The 20,842-nt window shown below is 41.0% G+C and overlaps 1 protein-coding gene across 3 annotated transcripts in view; it reads right to left on the bottom strand.

Annotated features, from left to right (window-relative positions):
- LRRC8D (leucine rich repeat containing 8 VRAC subunit D) overlaps positions 1–20,842 on the bottom strand; it is a 55,023-nt gene that overhangs the window by 17,664 nt on the left and 16,517 nt on the right. The window contains exon 3 of one of the 3 annotated variants that reach the window (XR_012652058.1): positions 14,896–15,065. The exons of the other annotated variants lie outside the window; for them this stretch is intronic. The gene's annotated coding sequence lies outside the window, so the exon portion shown is untranslated. Of the gene's footprint in view, positions 1–14,895; positions 15,066–20,842 lie in introns of those variants that run through there. 3 annotated transcript variants of the gene reach the window in all.

The raw sequence follows: 20,842 nt of genomic DNA on the forward strand, positions 1-20,842 counted from the left end.
CAGTCAGGTCCCCACGAGTTTCTGTGCAAGCAGGGGTAACCAGCAAGGCAAGTTCACAACACGGCACTAGCATCATACTGACCGGGGAGAAGAAGGGTCCCTTCCTTCTAAATCATCTTCTAGCCCTTCCACCAGCATGCTAACATTTCAAAAAACAGGGGAAACGGAAAGTCTGAGCTTGTGCAAGTACATTACCACTGATTTCAGAGTCCTGGCTCTCATTATGCCTTCCACCAAGCATAATGCAAGGCTTTGGGAAAGAGGTGCAATCCAGCCCCCCTTGCTGTCCTGGTGTCCTGTGCAGAACAAGGTGGAGACTCAGGACCTGTCCTAAAGGCAAATTGTTCTTTACCATCATTTCCAGCAGTATTTCTATAGGCACGTGCGATAGCGCATCACTTACATACATGAAACACAAACAACAGAGCAAATGTCGCTTTTATCTTCTAAGAGCGCCAGAAAACACCTGTTCTAGTGCAGCGGTGGTGGTGGGAGAGAGAACTACAGTGTTCCTCTCCCACAGGCATACAGAGACCTCCTCACACACCCCAGTGATCAGGTTGCATGGCCCTATGGGCCTGCAAACATCCCTCTCTTGGAAGAGGGTAGCCTGGAGGCAACCTGCAACTATCAGGGGACAGCAGGGATTACTTGAGCTCTCGGCTTGCATTTCAAATCGTTGACTCAACACAAAACAAAAACACAAAATGGCCACAAATTGCATACACAGTGACCTCTATCGTGTCATAGCTGAATGGGAGTAATCTTCGATACACCAGATCTATTCATAAGTTTGACTGGCACTATTTTAACAAGGATCTACTCAAGAATGTTAGGACAACTAGCCAACCGCTTTATTTATATGCTCCTGTTATCTCATCTGCACACTTGGACTACTGCCTGTGCATGTGGGTGTACAGCAATAATATACATATGACTACATTCCCATAAACCGTCAGTTAAGAGTTTACGATTTGTCATGGCCAGACCAAAACATGAACGAAACCATCCATTTAATTTATTATAAAGTTTTGTAACAGCCTGTCTTTGGCCAAGAATTTTGCCTGCCAAATGATGCCTCAGGTACATTATTTTAAATAAGGAAAAGCTTATCAAGGCCCAGAACTCTATGATAGTTTTTGTTCCCTTTTAGGCTAAACAGCAATTCTAATCTCCATTTCAAGTTCCTCAAAGGCTAACAATAAAAACCCTTTCTCTTAGATATAACACCATCAAGAAACTTTGGATTAACAAAATTAAACTAATCTTTTAAGCCTTCACTGGTTTCAGTTTCTCAAGAACAGACTTGCTTTAGGAAGCCAAAGTGAACGACCCTTCACCAGCCCTCGTCATAAAGTTTGGGATATCCACACACAGCACCAATTGACCTTGCAGGAGAGACCCAAAATGGTGACTTCAAGAAGGCAGGTGATGTGCTACTGCTGTAGGCTGTAAATTCTTGCACAAGGACACAGCCATATCCATGTTCACGTTGAAATGGTCCTGGATCACAAGGCCTTTGCAGAAATATCAAAGTTGGATCCTTGCTCACCACATGTAAGCAGACATGAGATGGCTGTTATTCTGGGTTTGAAGCCAAGCAAGGGAAGAGCCAGTACAACAGCTGGCTGGCAGTCAGACATCGCTCTTTAGGCTTAACAGAAGGTTGCAGCCTTGTTCCCAAATGGGGCTAATGGCTTATTGTGCTGCTTGCTCTGTTACGAGTGGCAGAGCTACTGTTGGGTTAAAACATTCTTTATATGACATACGAATGGTAATCCCGCTCCTGACTCACTAGGGGCATCCTCTCTCTGTCTCATCATGTCATGCATCAGATGCCACTACCTTTCACAATACTTGCATTGTATGCTCTAAGCTCCTTTTGTAGCACTCAGCTCCTGGGTCTTGGTCAGAGTTCCTTCATATTCAAACAAAAGAAAAAAGAAGCAATTTTTGGACAAAGAGCTAGGCTATGCTAGCACTTGATATTTATATTGCATAAAAGGTTCAATTTCCTACTCTATATCAAAGCCTTACTGCATTATGCATTGTGTAATCCTGTCTGAAAAAGATTACAGCCCAAAAATTCAGTTGAATTGCATCAGATTTCATACTCTACAACACAGCAGAGTGCTTGAGGAAGGCAAAGTTTCGAGCTTGACCAGTTATAAAAGGAAGAACCTTTAAGTCTATGGCGTGGGCTAGAAACAGGAATAAATCTCCTTTTATCTTCTACATTAGCAACACTTTGACCACAGGAAAAGTCACAAAGTAAAGACATCCTAAAAAAAGTTTGCTAGTGTAAGCAGTGTGTTGGAATTATTCCTTAATATGTGACTCTATTCTGAAAAGTGATTTAACTAAGATATCATTGAAGGATGTAAGTTAGCAGGAAATGTTGCTATTTCCACGTGGGTGTACAATTCACAAATAAAACTATTTCTTTCCAGTTATTGCAAATCTTCCTCTGGGAGTGTACCTAAGGTTTCTACATACAGTTAATCTGGGGATAATGCTTCTCAGTGCTCTGCATAGACTTTCTTGCTGAAGCTGGCCATATTCACTGATACTTGCTTTGTCAAATTAAGAGAAGTGAGTTGTAATAAAGCTTTACTTCCACCCATAAAGGGAGAAGATACAACTGGCTGTATATGTACAAGTAACAAACAAAATGAGTAATCATGAAGTGGCTTTAAAACAAAACCCCCACCAAAAATTAAAACACTCATGGAGGTAAAGGCCAACAAGCTTAGACTACAAGATCTCAAGTTATATAAATAAGAGCAGTAATGCTGTTGTGACTCATTTATTAGGGAATCTTTACTGCCTTCAGTTAACAAAAAAAAAAAATTGTGTGATGATGGCACACTTGAAATTATCCAGTTACATAAAATGATTTCTTGCTTCTGAGTTGCTGTTTGTGAATAGCTGCAATTTGAAGAGATCTGAATAAAGATCCTTCTACCCCCTCACTGTAACACAGACTCAAAATCAAAGTTTATTAGCAATAAGCAAAAGCATAAGCAGATTAACATGAAATACTCAAACTTTCCAGGTGAGACTTGCATTTAAGCTTTTGAATTAGGAGCTCTACACCTCTATAGTCCAAGGCAAAGGTCAGCAAGGCACAATCAAGCAGGTAATGTCACCCCAGCCAGCTACTATAGTCTTCTCCAGTCCTCCTCCGAGACAGCTGTCACTGTCAAAGCCAAAAAAAGACTACAGGTCTGATCCTCCAACTCCTAGACAAGGTCTCCCTGCCAACTGTAACACCATCTCACCAATGACCACAGGACAAACTATTTCTTCTTAGTAATTTAAGTCATTGAAAACCCACAGGATATAAAACTATAAATTATCACAACCATGCCAAAAACCAATACGGCCAAAACATAGCAGCAAAGTGCAGTTATTTGTCTATAGATGAAAGCCGAGGGATTTCTAGTGTTTTCTTTCCTCTAATGCACAAAACCAAAATGCCAGCAGCATGTTCTTTGGTAGAAGCCCAAAGACCACTTAAAAGTCCCCATTTTCAAGATGTCTTAGACTACATAACTTATTTCATTACTGTCCCCCCCTCAAAGTACAAAAGCAGCTTAGTTTCCTCTATGATCCCCTTTGACTCTTGAAACTCCTGTGGGCAGACAAGAACTCCAAGAGCTACGAATACAGCTCGTATTTGGCATTAACTGATCATCTTTAATTTACGATTTACAATTACATTACAAAACACATATACAGAAATGTGTCTTACGGATCAAGCCATCTTTCCACAGTTAGCAAATGATGCAATTTATTCAGTCATCACAGTCCAGATCAGACCAGTGACATTGTAAGACATCACGCAAGCAATACAATAGCATGTACTGAAGAACTACTGAAAACTCATTTAACAAATAAAATCCATCTTGTAAAAAAATCCCACAGGAGTCTTTTGCTGCAGTATATCATCTGTGTTTCAGACTCAGCATTCCAAAATATTTAGCTTTTTCTACAACAAAGAATTTAACTTGTGTTGGAATGACTGCACACAGGGAAAAATATGGCATTCACACAAGAGCCGCAAAATACCACACTTACTAACCGTGCTTCTTGATGCAGCTCTTAAGAGCTAATTCATAGCATCTATGACTTTAACATTGTATTTTTCCTCTGTTGAAAGGTCTGGCATCCCTGCTTGATGATTTGCCAGATTAGTGCTATATTAAGCTAGACAGGCAGCCCAGGGATGTAGGACTGAACTGTTACTTTTATCCTTCCACAGAGCTTCAAAGGAAGTCCACTCACTGGTCCCATCTTTGGACCATGAATGGCATGACCACAAAATAACCATTCCCACCTACAAGGACAGAGATGCTAAAATGCTTGATCTTTTGCATTTGCTCAAGTTTTAAAACTTTCATTGCATTACCATTCTTCTGATGTTCTTGTTTTAAGACTTCCCTCCTCCTCTTTGCAATTCTGCAGATTCCTTTCCAAGACTCTTGGACAGTGCAAAGACATGGGTCACAAGACACATCCAGGAGCCGAGTGGTCTTCTTTGAGTACGTACATGTGTTTCTGTGTGGACACAAACAGTGACACACAGAGAAGAGCTCTCTGCTCTTCAAGTGACATCTCAGGAGCATACTCAGGTAGACACTGACAACAAGGCTGAGCAGCTACTCCCAGTCCTTGGAAACAATGAAAGGGAAGAAGCAGTGAAACAACCCTCACAGTCATTATGCTTGTACCTATACCTCCTCGTCAATGATTTCTGTCCATTAGTATCTACCAGATGCAATTGTCATACACAAATAAAGTTGTGGGTGTGCCTGTGTGTGCCTGCATGTAACCTTGGGAGGAAAAAAAGGAAAAGTAATGAAGGTTGAAACAGTTGTAACTCTCAACAGAGAGAAGCTTTCTCCAAAACAAGTATCAGAAGGTAGTTAATAAAGGAAATTGGAGACTTCTGCTTGACAAAAAACAGCAGCTAGACCTTCTTCCTTCCACATCTTAAATCTCTTCGCTCCATTCCATTCCTCTCTCCACTTCTGAAGACATCAATCCTCAAATAAAACCGTGCATTTTCTCTGCAGGTCAATTACTTTAAATACAACTGAGGGACACAGTACAAGTATGATCACTGAAAAGCTGAATGCTCAAAACCAGTTTGTTACTCTGATCCATGTATATTCTGTTTGTAGATCAGCATGTACACCCTGTAATCAGAGGCACAATGACACATTTTAGCATGCACGTTACGTTCTCCCTTTATCACCACCTCCCCTTCATACACACACCCTCAGTGTTCCTTCAGCCAGCACTACGCTCCTTCTCAAATTTAGAAACAGACTTCTGAATCACCAGTTCCTGTTGCTGAAAGTAGCTAGAAACAGATGTTACAGCAAAAGAAGTTTCCTAGTAAACAATTATAATCTGCCCACTACATTAGACCCCATTGTTACAAAACGTTTTTAAACCCTAGAACAAGAGGTTTTATAAATTTATATGAAACTAAATAATTTCATTCCCTGAGGTGCCTAATCCTTCCTAGAATCACATTAATTCTTACCCATAATGGTATAATGCAGCAGTGAGTTCCAGAGGTTAATTGTCCACTAGGAAAAAAAAACAAACCCAAACTCAAAAATGTTGCTTATAAACTCACTGCTTGAGAGCCTCCTGCTGCACTTACTTCATTCCATTCTACTTTTCCTTGTCACTTCTTCAGATGCACCTTCAAGAAGAGGAACAGAAAGACATGAGCTACTACCTTGCAAGAGAAGAGCGGCACAAAGATTCCAAAACTGGTTATATGCAAGAAAGATCAGTTCCAGATAGAGGAAAGCAGAGTTCAGCCAGTGCTACACACAAGCTAATCCACCCTGCAGAGAGGAATTGCTTCCTAGCATAAGCAGAGTGGAAATGCACCCATGTTTCCTGGTTTGAGTCCATGAAGAACCACACACACGGCTAGGAAACTCTTGGCAACCACTTGTGGACTCCAATTTCTTCTGTTGCTCTCAAAATATGTAACAGAGGAACTACATATCTCAGGCAAAGAGGCACCATCCATGTATGTGCCTCACATGTATGTATGTATATACATAGAAAATATATATTGTGTGTGTATGTATGTATATGAGAAAGGCCAGCTGCTGCTCAATTATTCAGCATATGAGGAACATTTTGTTTTGCAGGTTTGTATAGTATCATCTATGAATTACTGAAGCCAAAGGGATACTGCAGACCACTATACTCACTTATTCCTGTATTTAGACCAGAGGGCTACATGTAACTGTAAGCCAAACCTTTGTTTGCCTAACAGAACACTTCCAGAAAAGCTTTGAGCCCTGGGAACATTTTGGGTGGAATCCACCACTTTCCTTTGTCATTTGCTTGTTCCAGCGCTTACACTGTCTCACCATTACAAATGCACGTCTTCTTTCCAATTGCCCGATTTCAGCCCCCAGCCATCAGCTCCATGTTACACCTGTTTCTGTGAGCCTTTTAGCCTCCAGCGTGCTCTCCCTCAGAAGATGGGGAGAGCAATTATCAAGTCACCCCATCTATCTATCAAGAAACAACAGATCCAGCAACAGATTGAGCTTTTCAGGCTCTCCTTGTGGTACCTGAACACCACCCAGCCTTCAGATATCTCCTCTGACTCTTTCCTGAACTCACTCCTGTTTTCAACAGGCTGCTCACCACCCCAGAATCATAGACAATTCACCTTATTTTGCCTGTTGCCCCTCCTGCTTACACACCCAAACTTACATACATCTGCTGCCCTGCAAGAGGGCAGTCATGTCCAGTTGTTTACTCACTGTACCCCCAAGTAATCTTCTCCCCAAGCTGCTATTCTGTCACTACGTTGAAGTACAACACCTGCAGGCCCCATGAGCTTGCATCAGACTATATTAAAATGCACTTTTGATTGATACAGCTCACCAGGATACTCAAATTACTGTGTACAAGCTGCCTTGTCCTCACTTACCACATGATATGGCCTACCAATTGTATCAGTACAGATCCTGTCCTTGTCTCCAGGTACTTGATGAAAAGGTTCAATGGAATCTGGCCTCACCTCAATATTTAAAACAGATTTCTAGAAGCATTCCCATTTGATAATGATTCACCACCAATGACTAACTTTTAAACATCAGTTAGTCAGTTCTTAATTCGTTTACTTTTGCAATACCACATAGCACTAACATGTCAGGACCGGAGTCCCAAAGGTATGTCAAAGTCCTAACTGACTACCTCTGCTGTTGCCAAGAAAGGGAACTATAGGTAGCACTTGAGAGGAGCTAGGGAGTAGTAGGGGACTGCAAGAGTTGGATTGTCTCCCTGCCCCTGCATCAGGTGCCTTTTGAAGACATAGCTTTACTACATCCCATGCAGGCCCCTCTCTCAAGTAAAACTTAAGTGTTTCCAGCATGTCACCATGTTTGCTAGGACATATTTCTCTTGAAGTGATACAGACTGATAGTAATCTGTCTAATGTTTTATCAATTGAATACCGCATTAACTTTTCCAGTATTTTGATGAGGATTAATGTCAAGCTAGCTGGAATATGGTTAAATCGGTCACCCATCCTTCCCTTGTCTACTCCAGCACAGTTAATTTAAAACCCTCAATACCAACAGTTATTAAAAATTGTCTGTAGGCCTGCAGACTTTTCAGCAAGCTCTTTAAAACAATCAAGTCATAGCACTGCTGATTTACATATATCTATCCATAGAAGGTAATAAACCTTTATTAAGATGAATTTAATTCTTTGTTGGATTGGCATTCGTGGTATCACATTCTGCACCTTCCCAAATATGGAACAGTATTTACAAATATTTGTACTTTTCTTGCACGAGCTACTTTATTATCTCCATCTAGTAACTGGAATTATTTGTTTCCTAACATAATTCAGCTGTAGAAAATATGCAGAGTTAATTCTCTAACTTACTTCCTAACTTCTAATGTGTGCTAATTCTCATGTATCCATTGTCCCGTTAATTACTGTATTTTGCTTTGAAATTTCTAGATGTGTCCTGAAGCCATAGGGCTGTTAGTGTAGTAGTTGTCTTTTTTCTTTAAACCAGAATTTCAGCTTTTGGGCTATTTAGTATCTGCTTATAGAGATCTCCGTTTTCCATTCACATCTTTCTTCCTACAATAGCATCAAGTTCTCCATGATGACACATACGCTCTTTTGAAGCATCAAGTGTAATTTCTTTGGGGCTGCTCTCTGTTTGTCCATCCTGTACGTAACTGGGTCACACTCAATGGTCCCATGGCAACCACCAGCTTCCAGTTGTGTGATACCAAAGTCCACAGTAGCTGTCTCAGCTGAAGAGCTGCAACAAGAGCTGACCTGCAATGGGCTGAATTTCTAAGGTACTGAACACCCTCCCATGATGCCAACAGGATGTTCAGTACCTCAGAAGCAACAAAACAAAACAGTGCATGAAGGGAAACAAACCTGTATGTTTACTGATTAGTGATTTCAGATACCTCCAAAAAGCACTTTTAAAAAGATCTGTATTAATTTCTCCTATTCCTTGACTATAAAGGCAAGGCATTTACCAAGTCACCCAATTTGGTGAGTCAACCAGACTGGACAACAAATACACTCAGGCTCCTCCTCATCAGCCTGACCCTCACCCAGGTTAATAGCTTCTGCATACTACCAGCCATCTGCTGTTTGTTTGATGAACAAGGCAAAACAAACTGACCTCCATCCTGTCCCAGGATGGCACTACTACAGAAACTGCAGTGCTCCTCAGCAGTCTCAGCAGAGAAGAAAGGCAGTGCAAAGCACATGCACTCTGAGTTTAGAAACAACATTCCTTATCTGCCCAAGGTGGAAGCATCTATGCTCTACCTGGATTTGCACATGCAGTCAACTAAGCTTTAGTACAGAATCAGGCCTTTGCCTCTAGGACCAAGTCTTTCACAGGGCAATAAAACTTAATGTATTCAGCAAGAGAACCACAACATTTGGTTTTGTAATTGCCACAATAGTAGGAAAAACATTCAGAACCTTCCGGTTTCACAACTTTATTTAAATAAATATGCTAACTGTTCATACACAGTGATCTGTTAAGTATCCTAGAAGCGTGGTGGTAGCAGTCTACAGATGCAATTCTGCAGTTCAACACATATGATGGACTTTTCTGCATAATCAGGAGTCCCACACGGCTCCTGAAGCACATATTTGCATGCATTTAGTTAGAGCAGAAATTCTTTATGATGTTTAGCAAGAATCTAAATTCAGTAGCTGAAAAGGAAATAACGTGGCTTCTTGCTGTACTGCAAGCCACTGCAACTTATTTTGCACAGCCAAAAATGACTAAGGAAAAACACATACAGTAGTTCAGTCATTCCTCCTCTTATTAAAACAGCAAAATAGGAAGGAAGGTGAAGGAGGGGGAAAAAGACTGTAGCAGTACATTAAAAAGCAAAATGGAGAGCCCTACCCATACCTTCTGCAACAAATTCCCCCTAAATTAGGCAGCAAATATTCAAAGCCATTAATCTGCACAGACAGTTCAGTCTGAAATGTACACTCCCTGTGCTGGATTCCTCTGTCCCCTCCTCTTAGGCTTGAGGTAAACATAGCTATGCAGGTTGCCACAAAAGCCTCAAATACTAAAACATTCAGCCTTTTTCTACTATCCAGATTTTGCCAAAGTTCTCTGCTTCATACACATATACAACAAAAGCTTTGTAGGGGATGGGAAGAATCTCAGTTTGGGCTCAAAGTCCAAGATTTGCTGGGCGGGCTCATACTCCTCTTTAACTTTCTTCATCCTCCTCCCCATCAGCTTAGAAAATCTCACAAGAAATCAGCAGCTTCACCCACCTAAGAAGTGCATTCCATTCACTATAGAAAATTAAACATGTGAACTAGAAGTTTCTACTGAAACTCTCAGTCATCACACAGTTAATGACAGCTGTAAGATGCTGTAACAGTGTTTCAAAAGTCTATTGCAAAGACTAAAGTGAGCTCACATTCCTCTCATAATTTCTGCTTAAGGTTAGAAGAGTCTGAAGGACTTACTTGAATATTAAATTCAGATGAAAGGACAGAGTGACATTAAAATACAAGTGCTACTCCTGACTAGTAATACATCTGCATCCACATAAACCCTCCCAAATCCTTAAGAACAGCCTTCCTATATAACCTAATCCACTTTGAGGCTTTGTCTGCATAAGGCACTTTGGATTACTTCTTAAGAGACAAAAACCATACAAATTAAAAAAATTGATTGATTAAACTGCTTGAGACCCTCTTCAGACACTCTTTTCCAGAATGAAAGTGACTCTCAACTACTCTGCCTCAGAGATGTAGGGCAGTTGAAGCAATTCACTTTAAATTCACACCTTCAGCTGACTTGAATAATTTCTCAATGGCATGTGAAGACAAGCCCTTAACTCCAGAACCACACATGGGATTTACTCGGGAGTAACTGTCCGAAATATCTCCCTTGGGAGACAGGCCCAGACAACACAACACATCAGGATGCTGGTTCAACACCAAACCATTTTAAGAAGAATGCAAGAAACCACACAATCAGAAAAACTTGAATTCTGGTAAATAAATTCATGACTCTGTAGTTGCCACATTTGTTTTAGAGAAGCATTTCCAGCAGGCACCTAGCCTTAGTGTGAAAAGCCTCTTATTCTGACATAATTTTCCACAACTCCTCTCCATTCCCTCCCTCCTCGTCCCTGCCCTTTCTCCGCAAGCTGCATCCCCCAGCTGCTTTTTCCCAAACCCCAGCCTGCTGCCCTGACAGGGCACAATCTAACACAAAACGTGACAGCCCCTTGTTGTAAGATTTCAAGCATCACCTGAATAAAACACAAAGCAGCCTGGAACAGGAATTGCAGGTTCAGATCCAGCAGAGAGGTGTCTTGACTTCGGATGCTCCTTCCCCCGCAGCTAGGCTCTCATTGTTTTTTCCTGGGGATACATTTTCAGATCAGAGCCACTGCCTGCTGCAGATACAGATCAGCTTTGCTCATCCCACAGTTCTCTGTCACTGACAAAAAATAGCTCTGGAGGTACAGGAGGAGGTTTTCAGCTGTTTTCTTCTCCAGCCCTCTCTAGCCATTTCCTCTGTCTTTATCCTCTCCTTCCAGCTTTTATACCTTGCAATAAGGGAGAAGCCATTTTCTCATGTTCATGGCTTGATGTCAGAATAACTGTTTCCTTATGCTATGGAGCCAGTAAATCCCCAGATCTGCCTTTAAAACAAATTTAACGGTAGCCACAATGTTCCAGCAGCACCCTCAACAACGTGATCACCAGGCTTTTCATGGAAGAGCTGAAAGAAGCTAGCATCTTACTTGTTTCATTACCGAAGGCAGCCCAGAGAAGCAGCTGGAGCCAAACAGGAGTGGTCCAGATAGATGCTTCTACTAGGCACCACTGATACTCTAACAGGGTTCAAAAGAACCACAGGAGAGGGACATTTTCCTAGACAGGATCAAAAATAGATGGCTTTAAGATGGCTGGAAAGCATGTAATATACTATTCTTCAATTTTCTCATAAACAGTAACTTTATTCTTCCTGAAACATTGATCGACATTTGATCCTGTTATGAACAATTCTGAGGCCTCCCCCACAGAGCATCTAAGCTGCATCACATTAAAGCTGTTCCTTTCTCCTTGCCTCTAGCATATTCCTAACATGTAAACAACTCTGCTGTGCACACAAGCAAAGGCACAGCTAGCTAGTGAAAGCTGCAGCACTAAGGGCACCATAGGAACCCATCCAATCCTAATAACCTATTATTTTCACAGGGCCCTGTATTTATTAACTAGAAGCCAACCGCTATTAATGCAAATGTACACGTGAAAAATTATCCCATTAGAAAGGCTGAAAGAATATTACAGAGTATTATTTTTCACGGATAGTCATGTTTCACAGGCTTTGTTACCTCCCATAACCCAAACATACAAAAGAAGTCAGTCTGAATGATGGAAGAATTGTGACAAGAATAGGAGGAAAGGCACGTGTCAGAAAATCCACGCGGGGTTACTGTCTGAGGATTTCTTAGTTCATGGCACACCACATGACAAGTAATGTTCATGTGGCCAAGCCTGAAAATCTATAGGGACTATTTCCAGTTCAGCTTAAAAAACAAAAAAGAAAAAAAAAATCTCACTTCTCACCTATTCAGCAGTGAAGTAATTAGCAGGAGATACACAAAATATGTGGCTAGGCAATGCTTTTGCATTAAACTTTGGTAACTTTTCTACCAGTGTATGTTAACTCTTGCTTTACAGGCTCTGGACCAAGCGTATGGGGCAAGCTACCCTGGTGAGCCCTGCTCTTCGGGGCAAGTTTCGACAGCCAAATCTACCCGCTCTGCCACAGAATCTCCTTACAGCACCATTGCTCAACCCACAAATCTCTCTCTGCAGGCAAGTCTGCGAGTAGGAAAAACTAAGGTCTGGAGGAAACACAGGTCATGTCTGACCCCTATCTCATCCGTCCAGGGCTTCTGCAGTGATCCCACAGGAAAAGCAAATGTAATTGCAACTACTTCTGTTTAGGGCCTTCCCTGCATTAGGAGGTTTCCAATGGTAGGAATCCAGAGTGAAGCAGCTCTGGAGTTGTGAACTGAATACAGCTGCGCTACCAGGCTCAAACAGCATGACCTAGAGCAGGCCAGGGTGCCTTGGGACATTTCCTTCTGACCAGTGCGGTTGCACAATTTTTTGCCTCTTAGGTTAAAACAGACCCCAGTGATTTCTTGCTGTCCTTCTGTCCACACCTACTCTACAAACTGGAGCAAATCAGTCATGTCCCAACACCCACTAACTTCCTTTGGCTTACTTCACACATTCAAAAATGTCAGGCTATGAATTCCAGACTCTGCTGCTTCTTTCCACGGAAGTATCACCCTAGTCACACACATCCTTCTTGCCTTGCACTTCTTGTCAAATTCCACTGCCCATACTGCCACCAGAGCAAGTTTTATCTACTTGAAGCCATGAAATCACCCACTTCTTTCCAGCATCCCTCAAGAGCAAACTGCTTTCCTCTCCTCTTCTCTCTACAACCCAGCAGGTGAACACCCACTGAATCCTGCACATGACATTTACGCAAGGAGGTTTTACTGGAGTAAAACAAGCATTCAAGTATGTCTAGTTTCATAAATAAAATTATATATCCTTCCCTGCAGCTAAAATTTCTTCATCATCCCCGCATTTCCCACTTCCAATCCTTTTAACACAAATTAAATAAAAAAAGCCTTCCCCTTCCGTATTTTGTGCCAAGGCAAATGGTTGTTTCATTACAAAGGTCAAACAACCTCTTTTTACAAAACTAACTGGAGTCTAACTCCAATGCTATCCTTGCAAAACAGTCCTGCATATTATTTTTCCCCTCTAAAAACCCTACTCATGGTAACTCTGCACCACATGATAAATGTTATAAAGAATTTATACATCAGTGCAACTAAATCTTAACTTCGGACTAAGGTAAATTAAAGTTCACGGTTAAAGTAGGCCAAAGTGTATCGCTATCTGCAAGCTGGAAAATTCAGACAGCTCTTCACAGACTCGGGCCTTGAAAAGTGCAAGGTTCAGCTGCTGCACCCTACATATCTGACAAAATGCAATGTCACGAACACCAACACCAGAAGGTTGTAGCTACATCTCAGAGCCAAATATCTGACAGCCATCTCCTTTTTAGAGGAGCCTGATCAGAAGAGTACAGCCAAGCTATAATTCAGGATTTAATGACTAAGGGGACCATTGAACTGAAAACGTGAGGCATTTCAGGTTTAAATTATGAATGATAGTGACAGCTGAAGTTAAAATTATTACACATTTTCATTCACCTTTCATGCTAATAAATAAATAAAAATGAAAGAAAAGTTGGAGAGTGGCTTTTTGTACACTGTCAGCAAACAAATGCCTTGGTGTATATTCATCATGCACTAAACATTCAAGATTCAGTACCAAAAATGCCCAGGACTGCACATAGCATGGTTTTAATTAATAAAAAGACAAAACCCAGTTTATTACCTCTTCTAGGATCAGAGCCATAAGACCTACCTTGTATCAAAGATCTGCCCCAGACAGGAGCACTCAGAGGGTATCAATTTACATCTTAAAGGACTTCAAAAGGTTGCTGAAGCTTCCATACCTTTCATGAATTGGTTTTGATTGACACCCAACACCCCACCCCCCACCCCCCACCCCACCCCCCGTGGTCTACTGCAGTTGAAAAACTCCTCAAATAGAGACTATTTATGCTAATTTAACTGAATTCAAAGGGCCAGTTTGGAGTCGTCCCTTCAGGGTCACATTGCAGTCTGCAACATTCTCCACTCTTACCACTACCCCAGCATAAAGGCAAAAAGGCACCATGGACCTAGGGTTTGCCGTTAAAAACCCAGCTCAAACACAAACCTGTAGAAACATAAGGCCTTGACTAACAAGCACCTATTAAGGAAAAGCAAATGAACCTGTATGCAAGAGCATACAAACACTGAACAACTGGAATACTTTTAGCCATGAAGCACCTAGTATACCAGTGCAACTCAAAAAGGTTATGAAGCAAGTATAATTAACCCTAACAATCACACCAAAATAATGGGAACATCTGGCTCTTTCAAAGTGCTGTAACCTCATCAAAATGCTCGAACCAAATTTGACATTTATATCACTATAAATAACGTGTAAGTGAAAGCACAGAAAAAGCACCATTTGCAGTTCAGGGAAAGACATCAAAACAAACATGTCCATAGTACTCAAATGTTAAACTACATCTGGGAATCTGATGATCTTTCGAATGGCTGAAAGCTGGGACACAGAGGAAAGGGCTTCTTGGTTTTAATATTTTATTTTTTAATTTTAATGGTTTTTTTAATAATATCAATCTTTTCAGCCATCAAACCCCTGCAATGACTCATCCACTTTCTTTACCAAAGTCTAAATTGTTATGAAAAGACTGCAATTCCACTGGAACATTACCCTCCTGAGTGCAATACTTAACCCTGCATATGAGAAAGGATTTTAGTAGGTTCATTCCTCTCTCCCACAAAAGATCATGTTCTCATTGAACCTGAAAAGAAAATCACAAAGAAAACCAGTAAGGCAAAACAGTATTTAGAATTTTTACATTGAGAGAAACAAGACAAGGTAAAGTCCACGTCAGTTATAGCAAAGCCAGTATTCTTCCAGTGACCAGTATGCACTGCAAGCAATGAGAGAATTCACATAATCAGAAATCCTCAATAATCATGCCATTAAATGATCCAATTCTTTCACACTCATGCAGACAGTTCCTACTGTCTGTAAAGGAATTTAGTTTTATGGAAGCATGGCTTGATAGGAGCTGCTTTTTAAGCTTAGAAAATTAATAACTTGATCCTCTACCCCACTTCTATGTAAATGTCTTTTCAGAGTTAACAGCTCTATTAAATAAACTAAGCTGCAAGACTGGAGCTCAGTTGACGATACCTACATACAGAGCTTGCTCTTTTCTTGCGCTAAAATTATATCAGAACATTACAACACATTTGCATATCTCCCACACATGCAACTTTTTGCCAGCAGTAACAAGAGGACGCCATCAAGGCTTAGAAAACATACCAGACAGAGATAGAACAAGAGGGTGGAGTTTCCTGCAGGAACACCCAGACTGAAGTCCAGCAGCAATCAGGGAAGGTGCAGCCTTTCTACCAGCCTGATGCCTTCGTATCAGGCTTCCACTTATCAGTGTCAAATGTGAAACTCCACCCAGGAAACAAAAAGCTTCCTATTGTTTCTCCCATCTCCACAGCCTCCTGGCTACTATCAGGAAAAGTGATATCACTCCACCCTTTTCCCATGAGAATGGTTTCCATTTTTCCCTTTTACTATGTTCAGCCTTGGAGCTACAGTGGAATAGGAAGAACAGGAAAAAGAAGTCTCTGCTGGGTTCTCTCTCCCGTAGTCTCTCCTATATGGTTTTCTTGGGAATATTTTTAGTGGCAGCCCACACTACTGCCCTTAATTTTAATCATGCATAAGTAACATGAAATTCACATGACTCCTGTCAGTTTTCCAGCCACACAAGTTTTGCAAAAACATCAATTAAAACAACCAGATCTTCCAACTTTCACCTAGCAAAACTATAAAAAAAAAATCACAGGTAGCAGACCTCTTGGAAGAGTTTGATTTACACACTGGTGTACAGTTATTTTCAGAAAAGCTTTTAGTTAAAAAATAAAGATTATGACAGTGCTGAAGATTTCTGGCACCTTATGTCCTCCTAAGCTGGAGTAAAATAAATAAATAAATAGATCCAAGTAAAAGAATGTAATAAAAAGTTACTATCAATCACAGGAAAATACCTGACCTGCCATGAATAAAGTGTTATTAAGGTGTGAGAGTAAGTTTAAGTGATTTTGAAAGTCAATAGTGCCATAACTCAAGGTGTGTTACATACTAGAAATTGTAACTTGAATGCTTAAGTTGCACGGAGCCATTGCCTTTCCTCTAATTCTTTCCAGCAGCCCATTTTTCCCAGTCCCACCCTACCACAGCATCCCAATAGCAAAGCTCAGTTAAAATGCAAGTAGAACAAGTCAATTAATGTGAAACTCAAGAAAGTCTCAAATATTGTGTAGGAAAAATTGAAAACAAGCCCATACAAGTGAGACAGTATAACTATAACAGACTAAATACAATACCCTCAAAATGATTAATAATTGTTTATTAATGATCACATTGGACAGCTGCAGGGAAAGTGCCTTTGTACCATAATTTGATGAAGATGCAACCAGAAATAAATAAAACAATCAAAAATTACGTTTGCCAGTAGCAGATCAGGCTGAGTACATACCACACATGGGGATAAGATACTACTCTAGGAAGCAGGCTTTCTGACACCAGCACACTTAAAACCTAAATTACCATGGACTAGGGAATGGAATAATGCAGAACCGCATGAAAGGAAGGCAAACCCTGCTTACAAAATAGCGGTGAGTCAGCTCCTGAGGACTGGTCTATGACTGTTCTGAAAACAAGATACACATTCCTTACGTGCCCTCTGGTTGTACAGAATGAAAACAAGTCCATCCCCTAAATACTTTTAATATGGTAGATGATATTCCAAAAAAGGTGTCAAGAAACATCAGTAACACCGTTTAACCCATTCAAACTTCAGAAAACATTTTCAACCAGTGCTGATTCACATAGCCTTTTAACCCTATACACATCTATCCATGTTTGGTGCATTTAATAAGCAAGAAATACTCATATCCCTGGCCTCAGATCAATCAGAAACAGCTTATCTTGGGGATACCTCCAACTCTAAAAGGTCACTGAGTTATTTTTAAGAGAATCTCTTTCTAAAATGCCATGACCCTTTAGTCTGCCTAGTTCCATCATCTGTGATCAGACTATCCAGAATGCCAAGAATAAGCTCCAAGGCCTTTTGTGACAAGCCGTGAAACTCAGCCATTTTATATTATAAGGAACACTAAGTAACATAGCTACTCCGAGCATTTATTTGGAGAACACAACTACATTTGTCCTCATTCAAAAATCAAAGATAGCTGTCAGGTTTTCATAACCCATCTTCCCCTTAGCAAGTGCCCTTGGTTGCAAGCAGCTCTCTCCTTGACCACATTATAGCTCATTTTGTTGTTGTTTAGGGACTATCTGTGGGCTTTCTGATCTTCTGCTCTTTTTGTTGTTTTCAGATGTTATTGGTGACTGGGGCTTTTCCTGGTATATTGACTATTTCTGAAAACAAACAAACAAAAAACCAAAAAAAACAAAAAACAAAACCCCACAACAAAACAAAACAAACAAAAAAACCAAAAACCCTCCAAAAAACCCCAAACCACTCAAAGAATTACTGCAGCACACATGTAGGAAAAAAATAAGTCAAATAAGTCAGCTCTATCAATATTACTTTGCTGAGAAGTATTAAAACAAGGTGCTGACCACTGAATATCATGCCAGCATACACTCACTGAATGGAAGCATCCTGTGCGACCCCTCCCAAAAGAACAGAAACCTTGAAACTGGCTCATTTCAGGGAAAGGATTAAAGGTTGTTTTTTCAGGTGTTGTTCTTGCACACTGAATCCCTCTGCCAGACACTGCAGTTTATCATTGCTAAACACTTATATTGCAGAAGTACCTAGAGGCCTCAAGTAGGTCAGGGCCTCAGTATGCACGGTACAGAATATATGCATAATACTTGACAGCCCTTGTCTCATCATATTTTTCTATTTCTAGTGTTTGTCTTCCCACTAACACAGCTCTGCGAGCAACCCACGCAAGAAAAAGAAACTCAATGACACTGCAAAAAAACCACCCAAGTTCTACCAACTATGTATGTAAGTGCTATCCAACATATAAGGAAAACAGAAGTAAGTCTACCCCTCATTGGGATATTACATGTAAGGATCTAGCTAAATGTCAAAGCAAAGCAGGTCTGGGGCTTTTTAGGTTGGCATAACTCCTGTTATTATAAGAAAGACAAAAGTGGCTGTTGAAATAAGATTTGGTAAATGTTTATGGATGAGAGCTCCAGTTCTCATTTTCCCATGCCCTACAACCTAGACATACCCTTTTAGTGAAAGAAAAGAGTTTCTCAGTTTTTGCCTTCAGATTGAACCCTGGTTGAGACAGAGCAGGGATGCAAAACCAAAACAAACAAAAAAGTTTACATGAGCTGTAGGAAAAGAAACTAAAGAGTACTAAAAAGCACATTTGCATATCTTAAATTAGCTGGATTAAAGATGGACAAATATGCCATAAATCTGAAATGATGCTTAACAAGATGATGGAGTTCTTGGCAACCTGATTATTTTACCAAGCTGACAGCCAGTCATCCCAGATTGTCTCAGTCTAAATACACATACCAGGACAGCACAATCCAGAGGAGGAGTGGACCAATACATTCCCATAACACTACCCATGCTTTGTGCTCCATGCTGCTGACCCTTCTGATATCTCCCTGCTCCACCACCACCCACCTCCACCTTCCCAAACACTCATCCACATCCTGCAGAGCTTCCCCACAGCTCCCCATCCAGTTCCCTCAGCTGAAAAGGAAATACTGGCACTGCTGTGGATCTTGACTACAAGTTACCACCAATTAGCTGCTGCTCAGGGACTAGGGCGTACCCAGACTCTGGAAAAAACAGCCATTACTCATCAACCAAAAGGTGGTAACTTGACATGGGACTGTCTAGCTCTATCACAGCCCATTGCTTCTTGCATCTAAACAAAACCCCATGCAATACCCCTATTTCCACAGCCCTCCCCATCTCCCCCATGCCACAGGAATGTCCGCTGCCCCCAACCTCCAGCAGCAGTAGCAACATCCCAGCCCAGTGTCACGGGAGGCAGCGAGGCACCACGCAGCACAACCTGCCAAAAAGGCAAGGCATGCAGGACTGCCAGATCCAGTTGCAAACTACAGCTGTACCCCAGCCTATAGCTCTGGTGCAAGCAACAATCTGGGTTTTTTGGGGGTAGTGGTGGTTGAACTTTGCCTCTAAAGCCCCAAACCACCATGCTCCCTCCGTAGAAAAGATCAAAAAAAACCCCCACTGGTCAGTGCTCTCCTTAACTACCACAGGACTTCAAAACAACACAAGGCAGGGAGGTGGGGGTGGGGCAGCCAGCAGCTGTCTGGGGTTTTCCTTTTTTACAAAATTTCTTTTCATGGAATTTTTTTTTTCCCCCTAATGTTTCAAACATCAGTAATGTTAACAATCATTTAGTTCCTTACATAATTACTTGAACTACCCATAAAAATTGTTTTGCAGCCTGCCTGGAAAAACATTTTATTTCAAAAGGTAGCAGATTCAGTTTATGAGCAGAAAAATCACATTTTTTTTGCCCAGCTCCTGCAGAATGTAAGAGTTAAGGGAACGGGAAAGAGATTGATGCCTTATTGATCAAATCAATTCTAATTATGCATAGAAAACTTTTCCACAGCTTCCAGTAATACACTGAGCAAGAGCTACCTCATGAAATGCAAAGTCAGGTAAGTGGAAAGTTTGGGAGTTTATTGCTCAGCAACAAAGGCCAGGATTTTATATATCCAATCACTGGAGGCAGTGGAATGTTATAATTGCAAGCAAACTCTAGCACTTGAAATAATAAATAAAACTAGAGAAATATATTATTTATTTAAATTTAAAACTTTTCTAAAAGAGGCCAATAAAAAGCTGTCTACAGAGAAACACAATATTACCGCTAACCCACAGCAGCACTAAAATATTTGGGCAACAGAACTGTTTGTCTTTCTCCCTTGCAAATCTCTCTTTCTCCTCCCATCTTTACAGTCTGAGATGCCAGGCAATAACGTCACCAACTTCTAAGGGTATGTCCTGTTCACCACAAGAGGTGTAAATACAGCAGTACTAGACAACATTAGGCCCATCTACAGAAGGAAAACCAGGTCTTGGAAAGGCCAACTTTTCCCCATCCCAGCCCAATCCCTTCCATAGTTTCTGAATTGCTGTAAGTGTTTTACCCCCCATGAAACTAAATCAGGTATGGACAAGGATGGACATACTTTACCCTTTGATGCTGAACCTCACTATGCTGCTTTGGTGCCCCAGTGTTCACAGCCAGCCTCTAAGAGTACAAAAGAACAAGCACACTGTGATGGTGCTCCCTTATTCAAGGGAGTATCACCTACTGAAGACAAGGGACGGGACGAAGCTTGAGGGAGCGACCACATGTTCGGAATCTCTTCCCTTCTATCCAAACACACCTCCTGAGATTCCAGTTGAGAACTTAGAACAGGTAAACATTTCAAAACAACATCATATTGTGTCAAACACATAACTAACATTACTGAAGCCTACTGAATTTTGTACACATC

This window comes from Buteo buteo, chromosome 10 (genome assembly GCF_964188355.1).
Source record: "Buteo buteo chromosome 10, bButBut1.hap1.1, whole genome shotgun sequence".
NCBI lineage: Eukaryota > Metazoa > Chordata > Aves > Accipitriformes > Accipitridae > Buteo > Buteo buteo.